The sequence below is a fragment of the Sphaeramia orbicularis genome, chromosome 16 (assembly GCF_902148855.1).
Source record: "Sphaeramia orbicularis chromosome 16, fSphaOr1.1, whole genome shotgun sequence".
Taxonomy (NCBI): Eukaryota; Metazoa; Chordata; class Actinopteri; order Kurtiformes; family Apogonidae; genus Sphaeramia; species Sphaeramia orbicularis.
In genome coordinates, this window is record NC_043972.1 from 30,192,584 (window position 1) to 30,207,535 (window position 14,952).

General features: G+C 39.3%; 1 protein-coding gene across 4 annotated transcripts in view; it reads right to left on the minus strand.

The window, feature by feature from the left end:
• The window catches only part of ptprub (protein tyrosine phosphatase receptor type Ub), a 222,130-nt gene that overhangs the window by 144,052 nt on the left and 63,126 nt on the right, over positions 1-14,952 (minus strand). The gene's annotated exons all lie outside the window — the stretch shown is intronic.

Below are 14,952 nucleotides of genomic sequence, written 5' to 3' on the forward strand. Positions count from 1 at the left end.
ATGGCCATTAGGCAACCGTGGAGACTGCTGTGCTCACTTTCAGCGGGTTTGCAAGAGAGCAGCTCTGAAAAGCCCTGCCAAGCCCCAGCCTAAGGGAGCTCCTGCGAGCTCAGGGCCCTATTTCTGCTTCTACATCCAGGCCACGCTCATCAGCCAGTCTGTCTGCAATCAACAATAGAGCCAGATGGACAGAGACTGAAGAATCCACCGCCTGGCTGTGAAGTCTATGTAGCCAAAATGTCATGCTCAGAAATAACTTTTTTTTAAGGCACAAAGACCTTAGTTTCACACTTTGGAACAGGTGCAAATATCTACCTGGGTTTCAACCTCTGTTTGCTGACCATATGTGCACTGACAGACTATGACCTCTTTACACCTGGAGACTCCAAATTGCAAGTGCAAGTCCAAATCTCCAAATGATCCTGACAAGAAAGTGCCCAGGCCCCAGTCATCTGCCTTGTGGGACTATTAGACCAGTGTAATATGACAATGTACTATACACAGATATACAGTATGTTTATCATTTCCAATTATTCTATTGTTTACTTCAGTTTGTTGCAAATCACACTCTTTACAGGAACATTTTTCTTCATTTGGATGCTGCTTTGTATTCGTCCACACAAGCACAGTGGTATGCTGGCATGAAATCTGCATGAAGGCTACAAAACAACCACAGAAGGAGAGTGAATGTGACAAGGAACACAATAACTGTCCATAGAAGAGTTTTCTCACCAACAGAGAATAAAAAAAACATAATTTATATTTTATAGATGAACATTTCATATTTTGTTAAATGTTGTTGTTGACAATTTCCATAAAGGTTTTTAAATAAACTGACAAAATATTCGAATGTGCTTAAGTATATTTTATTTATCGACAATATATCAGATTTTGTACATATAATTATATATCAAAATATAAAAAGGAGCATGTCTCCTCATCTGTTCATTTTATATCAACTACTTTACTGAGAGAAAATGCACTACATCATAATATGTACTATCTGGACATAAAAATACCACTATCAGATATGTCAGTTTTACACAGCCTTAACTCATAGTTTCATATACTGGCTGGGTTCTCTAAGTCATCCTTTGGGAGAGTTTCAGGACTAAAACTAGAAGCACTTGGAGAGCGCAGACCTCCGCCAAGGCTGATCAGTGCCCCCCCCACCCCCCCCCACCCCCCCGTGGGCCCCCCCACCCCCGATCACCACCAAAATTTAATCATTTCTTCCTTATCCCACTTCCAACAAACCCTGAAAATTTCATCCAAATCTGTCCATAACTTTTTGAGTTATGTTGCACACTAACGATCAGTGCCCCCCCCCATGGGCCCCCCCACCCCCGATCACCACCAAAATTTAATCATTTCTTCCTTATCCCATTTCCAACAAACCCTGAAAATTTCATCCAAATCTGTCCATAACTTTTTGAGTTATGTTGCACACTAACGGACAGACAAACAAACAAAAACAAACAAACAAACAAACAAACAAACAAACAAACAGACAAACAAACAAACCCTGGCAAAAACATAACCTCCTTGGCGGAGGTAATTAGTATTGTTTTATATTGAATAATGGAGCCAGTCTTATATAATGTCTCAAATGCCATATAAAAGAAAAACTGTCAAGCAAAAAATGTGGGGGTGGGACGTAAAGTATAAATATGTGTTGTACTGTTTATTGACAATGTATAATTAATTCAGTCCCGTTTGTCAGCTAAGTACAAAGATAACCAATTGGATATATGTTTAAGCAGAGATGAGAGAAGGAGAATGACTGTGTAGGATCACTCTAATGTGTTTTTGATTGCAGCAGTGACGGATGCTGCAGCTCTAATCTGTCTACTTTATCTGTCATGCAGTTTTCTTAAATCTTAATGGTTATTTGCAGCGGGTTGAAGCAGAAATGTAGCTCATATGTCCATGATTTGTTCACTGATTTTTGTGAATTGTGAAGACTGCATTTATGTTTCTTTAGGCCATTGAGCCATATGTTCACATATCAATTTGCATGTATAAGAAGCTATTTCCTAACACATCCTTACAGTTGATTATATAATGATTTGACATAAGATCATGTATAACTTTCACTGTCCAAAGAACAGATTTCCTGTTTCCACATACTCTGCTAACCATGATCCTTCAGCTTTATTCAACAAGGCTTTTGGTCGACTTTGTAATCAAAAAATAGCACCAGTCCCAGAGTAGATGGCTTACTGATAAGCAAAACAAAGATTCTCAGCCATCTGTTTGCTGGTGCACGTTGTGTTTAAAAGAGCCGGAGGTCTTCTGAGACCAAATGGCAAGCCTGTGTGGAACAGCGAGAGCCGACTGTACATTTCTGTGTGGAGCTGCGACCTGCCCTGCCTCTCAGGGCTCAAGGTCTCCATGAACTGAAGCCACAAACAGCCAGAGGGAGGAGGGGAAAAAAAAGAGAAACCCTGAAGCTGGCAGCATTAGAGACGGGTCTTTGAACTGGGGACTGTGCTGAACCTTCACGCTTAAGAGGCAGAATTTACAGATGCCGCTAACCCTGCTCACCCCACTATTGTAAATACCACATGTGGTCAATGTGGCACTCCACATGCATTCAGTACATACATTATTAAAGGAGTGATATTTTGCTTTTTTAAATGGAATTATGCATTTTAAACCATTTCCCTGTGGTCTACATAAACTGTAAATGCTATGCTCGGATATGAATTCTTCATTAATTCAACTCCACAGGTCCATCTTCAACCCTATTTCTGACTAATGACACCAGAAAGGTCATTTTGAGCGCTGGCCCTTTAAATGCAAATCAGCAACTTCACGCCCCACCCCCTCCACGTTGTTGGCTGTGCTTCTCTGTCCCGTTAAACTAACAACTGAACATTTTAGGTAATGGGCTCAAAGTTTGGACATATTTTCAGTATGGACTACAACCGCTGCTGCTGAAAAATAATTATGGCGTATTCGGAGAAATGTTCGTCAGAAGTCTTGACCTTATATGTGCAAATGTAGTGACGTAACTAGTTATAGACATAACAAATTAAGCAGGAATTAAAACAGGTTGTAGAAATCCACTTGATTTTTGCCAAAATGAATATAAAGACAGTTTCGTAGCACCTAGAGGGTTCAAATTCAAACATTTTGAACTATTAGGGTCCAAATACACAAATAAATGAACCAAAGACTAATAAAAGTGGGTTTAAAATATGACCCTTTTATAGTGGAACACTGGAACGTACAGTATGTGCATGTAATGTATATACACAAACAGGAATAAACTAAAACACAAATAACAGACACTAAACCCATGCACATGATTAAAAAGGGAATCTGATTTAAGCCCTTCCCTATTTGTCTTTGAAGTGTTCTGCTCCTTTCGGTAGCGTAAGGAGGTTCGACCCACTAAAACCTGTGGAAATAGGATTAGTCTGGCCCTGCTTCCTAATTAATCGTTGGGATGTTTAGCAAATAAATCTTGGTTATCTGTTCCTCTAATCGCAGCGGTAGATAGCACCACTCTGACCCAACTGCTGGAATTTTTAACAGTTTGTGGTTTCTGTAATCAAGCTTCCAGCAATCTGAAGTGGAATATCTGCTTTATTTAGCTCCTCTTCTAATTCAATTAAAAAAGAAAAGCCGGTGCATTGCGGAAATTGTTGTGCATCATTAGATTAGTCCCTAATTGGTTAGCTGTATTCCCCAGCAAGTTCAGCAGTGTGGGTGCTGTTTCAAGAAGTTTTCTCGGCTCAGGGTAAGAGAAGATGGATTATGAGGGGAGACAGGAACTCGCCAAAAAAAAAAAAAAAAGTGAAGAATTGTTTCACTGCAGAATACTTCAAGTTCAACTATGTCAATACACATTGTAAGTGTGTTGTAGCTGGAGTGTCTTGAGACTGACATAGGAGAAGACATTTGAGTAGGAAAAGACGCCCTCACACCCAGAGGCGTATATGCCTACAGCGATGAGCACAGGTTAGGAAAGCAGTAGCTGGTGTTTGGCTGCTCCTGCCCTGCCACAGACAGCTTTCCTCACTGGAGAATTGCAGCCGAGATCTTAGTCTAGCACTAGGAGTCTGTAGCAGCATATCTCTGTGAGTAGGCATTTGTAATGCACCAACCAGAGCTCAGGAACACAACTGCCATGTCATCTCATTCTCAATATCAGGCTACAGCTGGGTATGAAATAACACTCAAAGAGTTCAGCAGAAGGATAGAATATTAAAAAAAAAAAAAAAGAGAGAGAGAGAGAGAAGGGAGAGTTACCAAATGAGTTCAAGATAAGCCGTGGAAGAGCAGAGATACAGGTGTGAATGTGCAGCCTGAGCACAGCCTGAGACTGACGAAATAAAAATGTGTGTGAGACCGAGTATGTGTGAGTAAAAATAGGTGCATGTGATCCTCGGCTGGGACGACTTCTCTGCTCCCAAAGAGGACTCAAATAAATTAGGTTAAGCGATGTGCAAATCCCGCAGCTGTTTGTGGGCGTTTTGCAGCCGCACGCGGGGCACCCAGCTGCGTATCACAGACTGTCCCTGCCACCTCAAAGAGAACACATCAGAGGATGAGAAGAGCGGTTTCGCCTCCCTACAGGAATCATGTTCATGAGATAGACTTTGAAATGTTATGTTTCCCACAAGTTGGACTTTAAAATTCCCTGTTTTCTCTGCAATGAAAAACATTACAAGCAAAGCGCATAAAAGAATATGAGTTTCTACTCAAGTTATGATTATGGCTTTTTCTATTGCTCCCTTTAGAGAACATGGCCCTTAGCAAGGTGACAAGGAAGCAGCCAGCAGAGCAGTGAGAGCTGGGGCTTTATAATTGTACTGTCGAAATAAAACTGATGCAGAGCTTCCAGATCTCAGTTTATGGCTTTGCCTCAAAACTCACTCAAAATCTGACATGAAGCAAAAACAGCTTATTATACGAGTGTGTTTCTATGCTTGCAACCTTAATTCAATTACTGTAAATGCCATAAATCAGCATATATAGTCAATGTTTGCATGATGCGTGCATTTAATATTAAGCCTCTCACTGTTACATAATCACCTTATAAATCTCCTTATGTAATAATTTCCACATCATTTCTCACTGTTTACAGTTTGACAGGCACTTATTTAGTGATGTCATCTGAACTAACCCCCCCTCATCTTAGGGCTCTCAACTTCTATTTGATTCCTCATGTCATCTGTCATTTATTTCTATATTTAATTGCAAAGTTATGTAAAATCTGCTCTATGTAAATAAGTTTTCTTTATATACACGAATTCTTCATTAGGTATAATGTGCATAAGTAAGCTATTGTTAGGTTTATATCGTAAAATAAGAACAAAAAGACAATTAATCATTAATCGCAATCATTTGTGTGATAATTAATCACTAAACTTGTCATTAGTGTGACAGGTCTAATTTGAGTCAACACTCCAACTTTATTCATTCATGTGTCGCTATTGTGTGCTAACAATTTTCATGCGTGCCATTCACCTTGTTCCCATCATCTGATATTAATATCTGAGTAAATGCTGTCAGACAGCTTCTTGTGGAGAACCCCCAGCAGTCATTAGCTGTAACAACCTGGGAGTGTTCCTCAGAGGGACACGCTCTTCACTGCTATTACAAACAACACAGAGAAAGCAGGGATCATCATGCCACGATTGAGCTACCTCCCTGGCATCTCTGATGTTTTTGTTATGCTACAAATAATCTGAGTTTTTCCAGAGCAATTGTGAGGCTTCAAGCTGAGGCTAGCTCCGGCATCTGCGGCCACATTTTGATCATGATCACAAAAGGCATTTGCTGTTTTACGCCATTCCCACTCTATAATTGCAGTCGATATTTCTGAAGGTAGGAAGTACTGAACAGATTTGATGGAGGCAGTAAAAGCAGTAATGACTGGGACTGTGAAAGAGGAATCGAATATAGTAATCCTACAGATGCCATAAAAGCTCACAAGGTACTACTCGAAAAGAATATCTCTCATTGTGGAGCTTGCTGTAACCTCTATCCTCTTTATTCCCAAACTCTCCATCTAGCTTGACATTTACAGTCACGGCTGAAAAAAAAAACATCCTCTGTTCCACATTCAGTGTTAGAGGGGTTCCTTTGTTTCTTACGCATATAATCTTCTCAGACAAATTACCATCCTCCACTCTCCAGTGACAGTGAAGAATCCCCATGTAAGCCAGGCCTCCCCAGTCTAATTCTTCTAATTCTGTGTTTGGGAGACAAGACAAAGGGGAAAGTATGGTCTAACATCTCAAGACTGACTAGTCAAAATATCTCATGAAGAGGTTGAATTATCACAACTAAGAACATTTTCTTTTCTATTTAATTAACCAAACTAGACGGTGTTCAGATTAAAAAAAAAAAAAAAGCTTCTAGTCTATGAATTACAGGAGACCACAGAGGATTTAGGAGATTTAACTATGAATCATCTAAGGTATGTGATGAAACTGGACACCAAAATCACCCAAGTGTCAATGGTCGATTATCTGCACCATTGCCTCATGTTAACTAATTTCCGTCGTGGACATTAAGGTAAGTGATCAGACCTTTAGGGAATGAAGCTCTCTCAAAAAAGATGAGAAATTGCCTGCTATAGAATGATCTGAATATTTCACCGATGCGCTTCTCTAAAATATCCACTGCTCTATTTGTACAAACATATTTTTGATTTTGACGCTCGTCCTAACAGTGCCTTTGTGTGACCGCTTGAAACAACAGAGCGAAACAAAGAGAGCAGCTACAAGATAATTACAGTACAACAAAAAGGCAAAGCATTGACGTCGCTATTCAGATTTTTGATGAATACATACGTCAGACAGAATCAATTCATTTGTTTTTTTCTATGCTTTAATTGCAAACAATCTCATGACAAGGGCAGACACGGACAACAAATGGTCAAAAATAGCACTTTAATCAACAAATATGCAAATGGCAAAAGCAGTAAAAAAGAAATCTGTTGATGACGTTCGATAAAAAAGTGTAGTTTGAACAAAAACTATTTTATTTAGAAATGTGAAAACTCCTCAGTGATGCCCTTTGGTTAATTTGGCTTTGTTTTCAGTGTACTGTGGTGTATCTTCTTCATCCAAGCCCTTGATACAGTAATAATCCATTTAAGAGGCAATAAGCTTTTCATATGTGATAATGGAGACTAATAAAGTTTGGTGAAGCTTGAGAAAGTAATTATCACCACTCTGGTTAAAAGCACAGAGATGGACAGCCGACTAAACAGATGGGCACAGTAGGGATGAAGGAAGAACAGATCTGCTGTCACTCAAACCACTGCTTAAATAATATTCTAACACATTTAGTTTTGCTTTTACAACCTATTTCCCACCCCTCACACACACCCAATTTCCAGTTCTCTCCTCATTAGATGCTAAGAATAGAAAGAAAGAGATGTCAGATGTGATACACAGTATTTATATCTGGGCCAACCCAAGTGAACGACAGGCAGCAAATGCATGGAGAGCTGTGGACCCCAGAGACCTGATATAATATATTACTTATTGTGTATAATTCAAATAGCCATCCATCTCCAGTTAGTCATTCTGCTTGCATCAGGCCTTTCACATTCATTATCATATCAGTTAACACGATTTAATGCAAATGGCTCCACCCAGAAGCACTGCCTACATATCAATTACTGACAGGGTGTTGTGCACGACAAGAGTTATTATGGTAACACTGCTGAATTAAATTGCACCTGAGAGGAAGTGTGTGAATGGCAGGAAAGGATGAGAGATTAAGAGAGAACACGAGGAAGAGGAATAAAATGTTTTGTCCCCAATCCTTTATTGTCTGAAGGACCCTCTCGGCATTTCATGGGTCTCTAAGCAGATGCCGACTCGAGAGGATCCTACATCTCAAATCAATGTTATTCTAAGAAATGGAGACAAAATAATGTACTCAGAACCCCTCCTGGCAACCAGATTGCCACCTACTATGTCGACTGAAGAAATACACTGAAATCATTAAGTCTCACAGTAGAGGATCAATGGATGCATACAAATGCTGCTCATGCCATTTACAAGGGTATTTACGGGTATTCACCCCGATAATAGTGAGGCCACTTAAAATATATACGCCTCCTATTCAGCCTTTCAGCCAGAGTGACTGCTATTAGACATATGGAGATGATTGCAGCCGCATTTTATATTTTTAAACATTGGCTGATGATTTTTTTTTTTTTTTTTCATATGTCTGTCAGAGTTTATGAGATGCTTTACAGCTGTGAATTTTAAAGTGTCAGGGTGCATAAGTGCTTTGAAGCGCTGAAGACATTTGATGAATCCTTAAAGGTGCAACCAGTTTCCCAGTGGGACCACTAAAATATGAACTCGGGTCCCAGTGGGATTCAGATGGTGTTGGTTTCACACTCCCACAGCAGCACTCTGCACTACATTTTATTTCCCTTGAAAAGGCAGTCAGCCTCACAATGAAAATAAAGCTTGTGCAGGAGAATAATGCCATTCAAATAGCAAGTCAGCAAGTTGGAAATAATTTGTGTGAAAGTGCATTTGACACATTTTGATCCTGTAGCAAAATGAATTTAGTGTATATGGCAGTGTTTGCCAAACTTTTTTTTTTTTCTTCATTTTTCCTGAGGACCCAGTTTTTAAAAATGACACACCATCCTTTACTAATTCACAGCAGGTCTTATCTGGACTGACAACAGCAAATTAGTGCATAAATGAACATCCTTGACCATTTTTACTGCTACATCACCTCACAATATTATCTGGAACAGGAGAGCAAACCATTTTGAAACAATAGATGTGTCATAAATCACAGCTTTGTCTTATGCAAATGATAGCGATAAATGCATTTGGTAGGCCGTCACTGTTTTTATTTCTCTTATCAGTGAAACAATATACACAGTCAAAATAAACGCATTTGGCAGGAGTAATTTTTTTTCCTCTCATCTTAAAAAAAAATAACATATACTTGCCTTTCAGACTATCATCTGAAGAACCTCACCCTCCATTACTCTAAAAAAGGTGTTTCTTGTTTTTTTGTCTTCTTTTTTGTGGTTACCTCCAAAATAATTTTTCTCTACTAAGAAGTTATCATGATTTATTATAATGCTAACTTCAGCATTTTGCATTGTTCAATAAAAACTGGAGAAAAAGTTCATTTTTCAGCAAAATATATCATTAGCCTCTTTTACACAGCAGTTCTCTACAGGAATATTTCACCTTTATTTCGGAATGACGTCTGTGTAAATGAAATGGTGGAATCATTTGGCCCCAGCTTTATCGCAGCTTTGTAACGCCTCTGGAGGTAGTAACAGAGCGGTGATAAAGGTGGAATCAAGATTCTGAAACCCTATGTAAAAGGAACATCTCTAGTATGCTTGATGACATATTACGTTGCAGTAAACAAACATATCAACACCACCAGAAAGATGTCGAACTAGGGAGATGCCGAGATCTGCAACCTGTTGTCACTTCGGGCGGAGGACTGTATCCATGCTAACATTTGTGGAACAGTAAAAGACAGGCCGACTTTTAAGAGGTTAGTAAAGAAGCTATGCTCGGGGTATTTCTGATGCACAAGTTAAACGTCACACTATACGCTGCGCTGCATCACCGCTCCTTTGATTCTAGAACACAGGTCCGCTGTATAAAAGTCCAGCCTGTCTCACCTCTGTTACTCCTTTGCTGTGGAAATCTGGCAGTGATGGTAAAAAGATCGAATCACCATCTCACCTTTTTTCCAGGATCTTTGGGTAAAAGTGGCTAATGACTGACACATAAAAATAAGCGTCTACTAATATCATTTGTCAGACTACAAGGGTGTTACTGGTGGATCAGTGATGCAGAAGTTGACTGTGTTTCACTACAGAGACTCTGAACGGTGGAATTGGTCATATCTGAGACCAGTGAAAAAATGAAAAACTGCATTTTACCCTAATTGTTTCAATGCACTAATATGATTAGTGGTGCAAAAGTTATTGAACATTTCAGATCAGTAGATACTTTTGGCGCCTGTTTAGGTCTTTGAGGGTAAGGAGATGCTGTTGTAAGTTATATTAATATTAGAACTGCTCTAAATGCAGGCAATTTTGAGTGGAAACCTGTAACTACACTGACTAATCATATGTTTCCAAAAAGTGCAGTTGAATCTGGACATGAACCACTTCCACTGAATAAACGAATGGTTGATAAATTACATCGGTAAAAACATATAAATCATACTTTGAATCAATGAAGTAAACTGGCTAATAGATAAAAAAAATTTAAAATAAAATCGTCTAAGGTAATACGAAGTGAAAAAGTACTCAAACCCTCACAGCTGCCTGCTCTGCCGTGTATTCAGCTTCACGTATTATTTAAAAAATATGTGTCAACACTTTAACACAGGGCTGTACCACAGGTTTCTGTATTCTGCTCTAGTGTGTCACAGGGGGGAGTTCAACTTTAGGTTAACTTGAACTTGAAGACCAACATCCCATATATGCAGCGCGGTACAAAGTGAAGGGGTAGAAAATAAAATTTAAAAAAAAACAAAAAACTGAAAAAAACTGCTTTAACCCTGTAGTTCAAACTATTACCTTCAAGCTAAATCTGCTGAGTGAGGTATTGATCCTCATGGAGCAACCCTATCACCTGGTTTTTGTTTTGTTGCTCTCACAAAAACCATGCATTCAGTTGCTTTCATAGGCAATAAATGTATCAAGGACGTAAAGGTGATGTTTGGAGCAAAAAGCAAGGCAGTCAGTGAAACTTTGTGCTGCTGCTTCTTCCGTGATCTATTTGCAAGAAAAATGGTTGTTAAGAATAAGTAAAGACTTGGGGCTGCGATTCTTAACCAATTTGCTTTGAGCAAAGAACTGCCATGAGGGCTGTCAAAAAATATGAACATGTTTTAAATTAATGAAACATCATCAAAGTGAGAAATCTGCATGTATCTTTTTTCTGACATGGCGTGAGTCTGTGTTCAAGTCTTAACAACAGATCAGAGAGGCTTTGCTTCTAAACTGCAGTAACTCAAAATGGTTCATAAATAAGTCGCAGTGGATACGAGTGCAAAACTTGTTCTTTTCAGCACATTTTCTCCACCATTTCTAATTAATGTGTATCTTATTGAGAAAACTAAATGCGGGCCTATACAAACAGAATTTTAAGAAAGACTTGGAACCTATCTGTTCTGGTTTTAAACAACTTGCCAATGCCTTCATGCCTGTGATCTGTGAACATTCAGAAAGAGCTGTGGTGCAAAATGTAGGCACAGTAGGGGAGAGGGGATGGGTTAGGGAATATCCAAATTCACAGACTGAAACTATCCACACACACACATAAGACTCACTCCCATCTCTGCATCACCAAAAGGGAATGTATGATTAGGAGAAAAGAGAAGCATATCGAGAGAAGAAAAAAAAAAGATAATGTCAAATATTTAAAGAACATGTTCAAAGTCTGCAAGTACGAATAAATGTGTCTTGCAAGTCAAATCAAGTGTTCACATTGGATTGTTAATCTTTTGCTGGGCAAGAATGAAAGAGAAAGTTTGAGGGTGTTTTCATACCTGAATTTCGTTCCCATTCAGGGAGTAATATATTGCAATGTGTTCCAGTGTGTTGTGCATCACCTTGTTTCGGTTCATGTTCACAGTGCTCTATGCCCCCGACACCACATCCATGGAAACAAGTGGACGGAAGTTCCTTCATGCACTCACTGAAAATCTTGAATACTTCAGAGTTTTTGTGCATGTTTACGAGCATTTCCAATTTATGCTCGTCTTCCCAAATGTCAATGAGACATTCTATTTCTTCTTCTGTCCAAATTGCTCCTCGACTCATTTTCTCCACTTGCTTATTTCAGCAGCTAACAAAAGGTATGAAGCTCATTAAGCTCATTAGCCTGTTGTCTGTTTATGTCTGGCAGCCGCACTTCTTTGACAGAGCTGCTCTGCTTTATGGTAATGTTTGCGAGTGGTAAAGAAAAGTGTAGATGTCTATTTCTATCACTGTGGTCATGTTCACACTGTAAATGAACTGCTCTGTGGAGTGATTGCAACCGAGGCAAGGAAAGGCAGATTTATTTGTACAGCACAATTCATACACAGGGCAATTCACAGTGCTTTACAATAATGGAAAAGAGACAGGTTAAAAACACACAATTACAATTAAAACATAATCAATAAAACATAAATAATAATCAATTAAAACAAAGTAAAAGAGAAGAGTGCAGATAGAACCCTTTCAGTTGTTCTATGCACAGTTGAACAGAGCTGTTTTCAGCCTGGACTTAAACATTGTCACAGTAGAGGTCTGTCCACATCATCAGGAAGACTGTTCCAGAGTTTAGCTGCATAGAACTGAAACACAGCTTCAGTGTGTTTTGTCCTGACTCTGGGCACCAGCAAAAGACCAGTCCCTGAGGTTCTCAGGGTCCGAGATGGTTCATATGGGACCAACATGTCTCAGATGTACTTTGGTGCTAGACCATGGAGAGACTTATAAACGAGCAGAGCTGTTTTAAAGTCTATTCTCTGAGCGACAGGAAGACAGTGCACAGATCTGAGCACAGGACTAATCTGGTCGTACTTCCTGGTTCTAGTCAGGACTTGAGCAGCAGCGTTCTGGATGTACTGCAGTTGTCTTCCAGCTCGTTTAGAGAGTCCGGTGAGAAGGCCGTTACAGTAGTCTAACCTGCTAAAGATAAATGCATAGATAAGTCTAAGTCTGGTTTAGACGGTAAACCTTTGATTCTGGCAATGTTTTTGAGATGGTGAAAGGCAGATGATGTAATTGATTTAATGTGGCTGTTAAAGTTTAAGTCTGAGAAGAGCTGACACCACCTCTTCTCAGCGGCCTCAGCTCGGTTGTTTTGTTCTGGAACAGAGCACGATTACTGCTTTCACATATGCCCAATCGAACCGAGCCAAAGACTTGTTCCGGAACAACAGCTCCAATCGAAGTATGAAACATCCTAAATTGGATCGAGTAAAACTGATGTTTACAATGAAAACCTTCTATCAAACTTTAAAAAAAGCATTTTCGCAAGAAAATTTCCACAATTATTTGAAAAGAAAATGACATTTCCACCTTACTGTTGGGACCAAAGCACATCATCAGTCTATAAAGCCATTAGGAATATTTATCATAAACAATACATGAGATTGCAGCTTACACACAGCAACACTGCGACAGGTGTCACAACTGAACAAATATGCATAGAATTTCTAATATGCTTAACACAAACACTATATTCAATAGTTTATGCATTTATTCATCCAAACACAGCCACCTGAATGCAGTATTGGAGCACACCATTTAAAAGATTAAAGTCTCATATTTTCATATCTCTGCTGTTGGTACAGTTCATACTTTATGGACACTGGATTCGTTTTACATTTAAATTAAACCAATGGCTGTGGATTTTTTGGTATGGGTTGGTAATCATACCAGCAGATACTCCGAGATGAGGTACATGAGGCGAAAAAACTCACATTGGTGCAACCTCAGCTACAAAGTTTACCCCCCCACCCCCATAATGAAATATGAGGAAAGCGATGCTACCCACATTCTAATACCATAACCCCTGTGGTTCATCTTTGCTATTTATTCCACTTCTAACTGTGCTGAAGGTGTTTAAAGAGCAACATAAACAATAAAGCAGCTCCAGTAAATATGTTCCTATTTGAGTCAGTCAAAAAGAGCCAATTATGCAAATTCCTAAAATATGCTGCAAAGATCCTCCAGCTTCACTGCAGCTGTCACCTATATCCCCTTTTGATGAGGTGAACCATTATGTGGCCGACCACAGCAGCTCACCTGAGTTAAGCCGATTGACCTGGATGACAGTACCTGAGCTTCAATTATGTTTTCAAACCAGTAACCTTACACATGAAAGCCCTGTGGCTGTCCCTCTAAAGAGACACTAATTAGACAGAGACTAGTCAGAAAGGGCTGCATTTCCATACATACTTATCACCTGTGTGTGTGTGAGCTTAACAAGGGAAACAAAAGAACCAGTGGTAGCGTATTCCCTTTGGCTTTAGTGACTACAGAAGCACAACTTCTGCTGCTCTGAAAGCCCTTCCCAAATGTGTCTCTATCATTCACATTAAGGATTCCTCCTTAACTGTGTCTGAGATGGCATAAAGCGAGCACAGAGCTGCTTCCCTGAATAGCAATTCAATTCACTTAGGTTCTAAAAGCTTAAACCAAGTGGAAATTACTTTAGACCAATTTTTTGATTGTGATTACAGTACCTATAAAAGGTGTGCACCACTTTGCATGGTTTGCACTTTTATTTCTTTCAAAAATGGAATCATGGTCAAAATAAATCTGCTTTTTTGACAAGATTTTACAAAAAAAAATTATGTTAGACTGAAAACCTATTTTTTACTAGGTAATGTTATTTGATAAATATAATAAATATAAAAGATGTACCACAGGGGTTATGGTATTAGTGGGTAGTATTACTTTGCTCATATTTCATGTTGGGGAGAACTGGCACCAATCTGACTATTGTAGAATAGGCAATTGCATATATATTCACCCTTTTCAATCGGTATTTGCTGCTGCAATCACAGCACTGAGTTTTTGTGGATAGGTCTCAGTCAGGCTTGCACATCTGGACGTTGCTATTTTACTCAAATTCCTCTGTGCAAAACTGCTCATGCTCAGTTGGGTTGAACAGGGATCAGGAGTGAACAGCCTTTTTCAAGTCCAGGCACAAACTCTCTACTGGATTGAGGTCTGGGCTTTGACTGAGTCGCTCCAGAACACTGACTTTGTTGTCTTTATACCATTTCGGTGTACACTTTGGGCCATTGTTCTGCTGTAAAATTGTTGCAGTTGACCTTGGACTCGTTGGGTGAATTCAAGTGGAGATTTCTTTCTTCAGATTTTGTCTTCCTCTTCCCCAGCTCTCCCATTAAACACTGACTGGTAAATAATGACTCTCCTGCCTTAGCTGCTGAAACTTTTAACTCCTT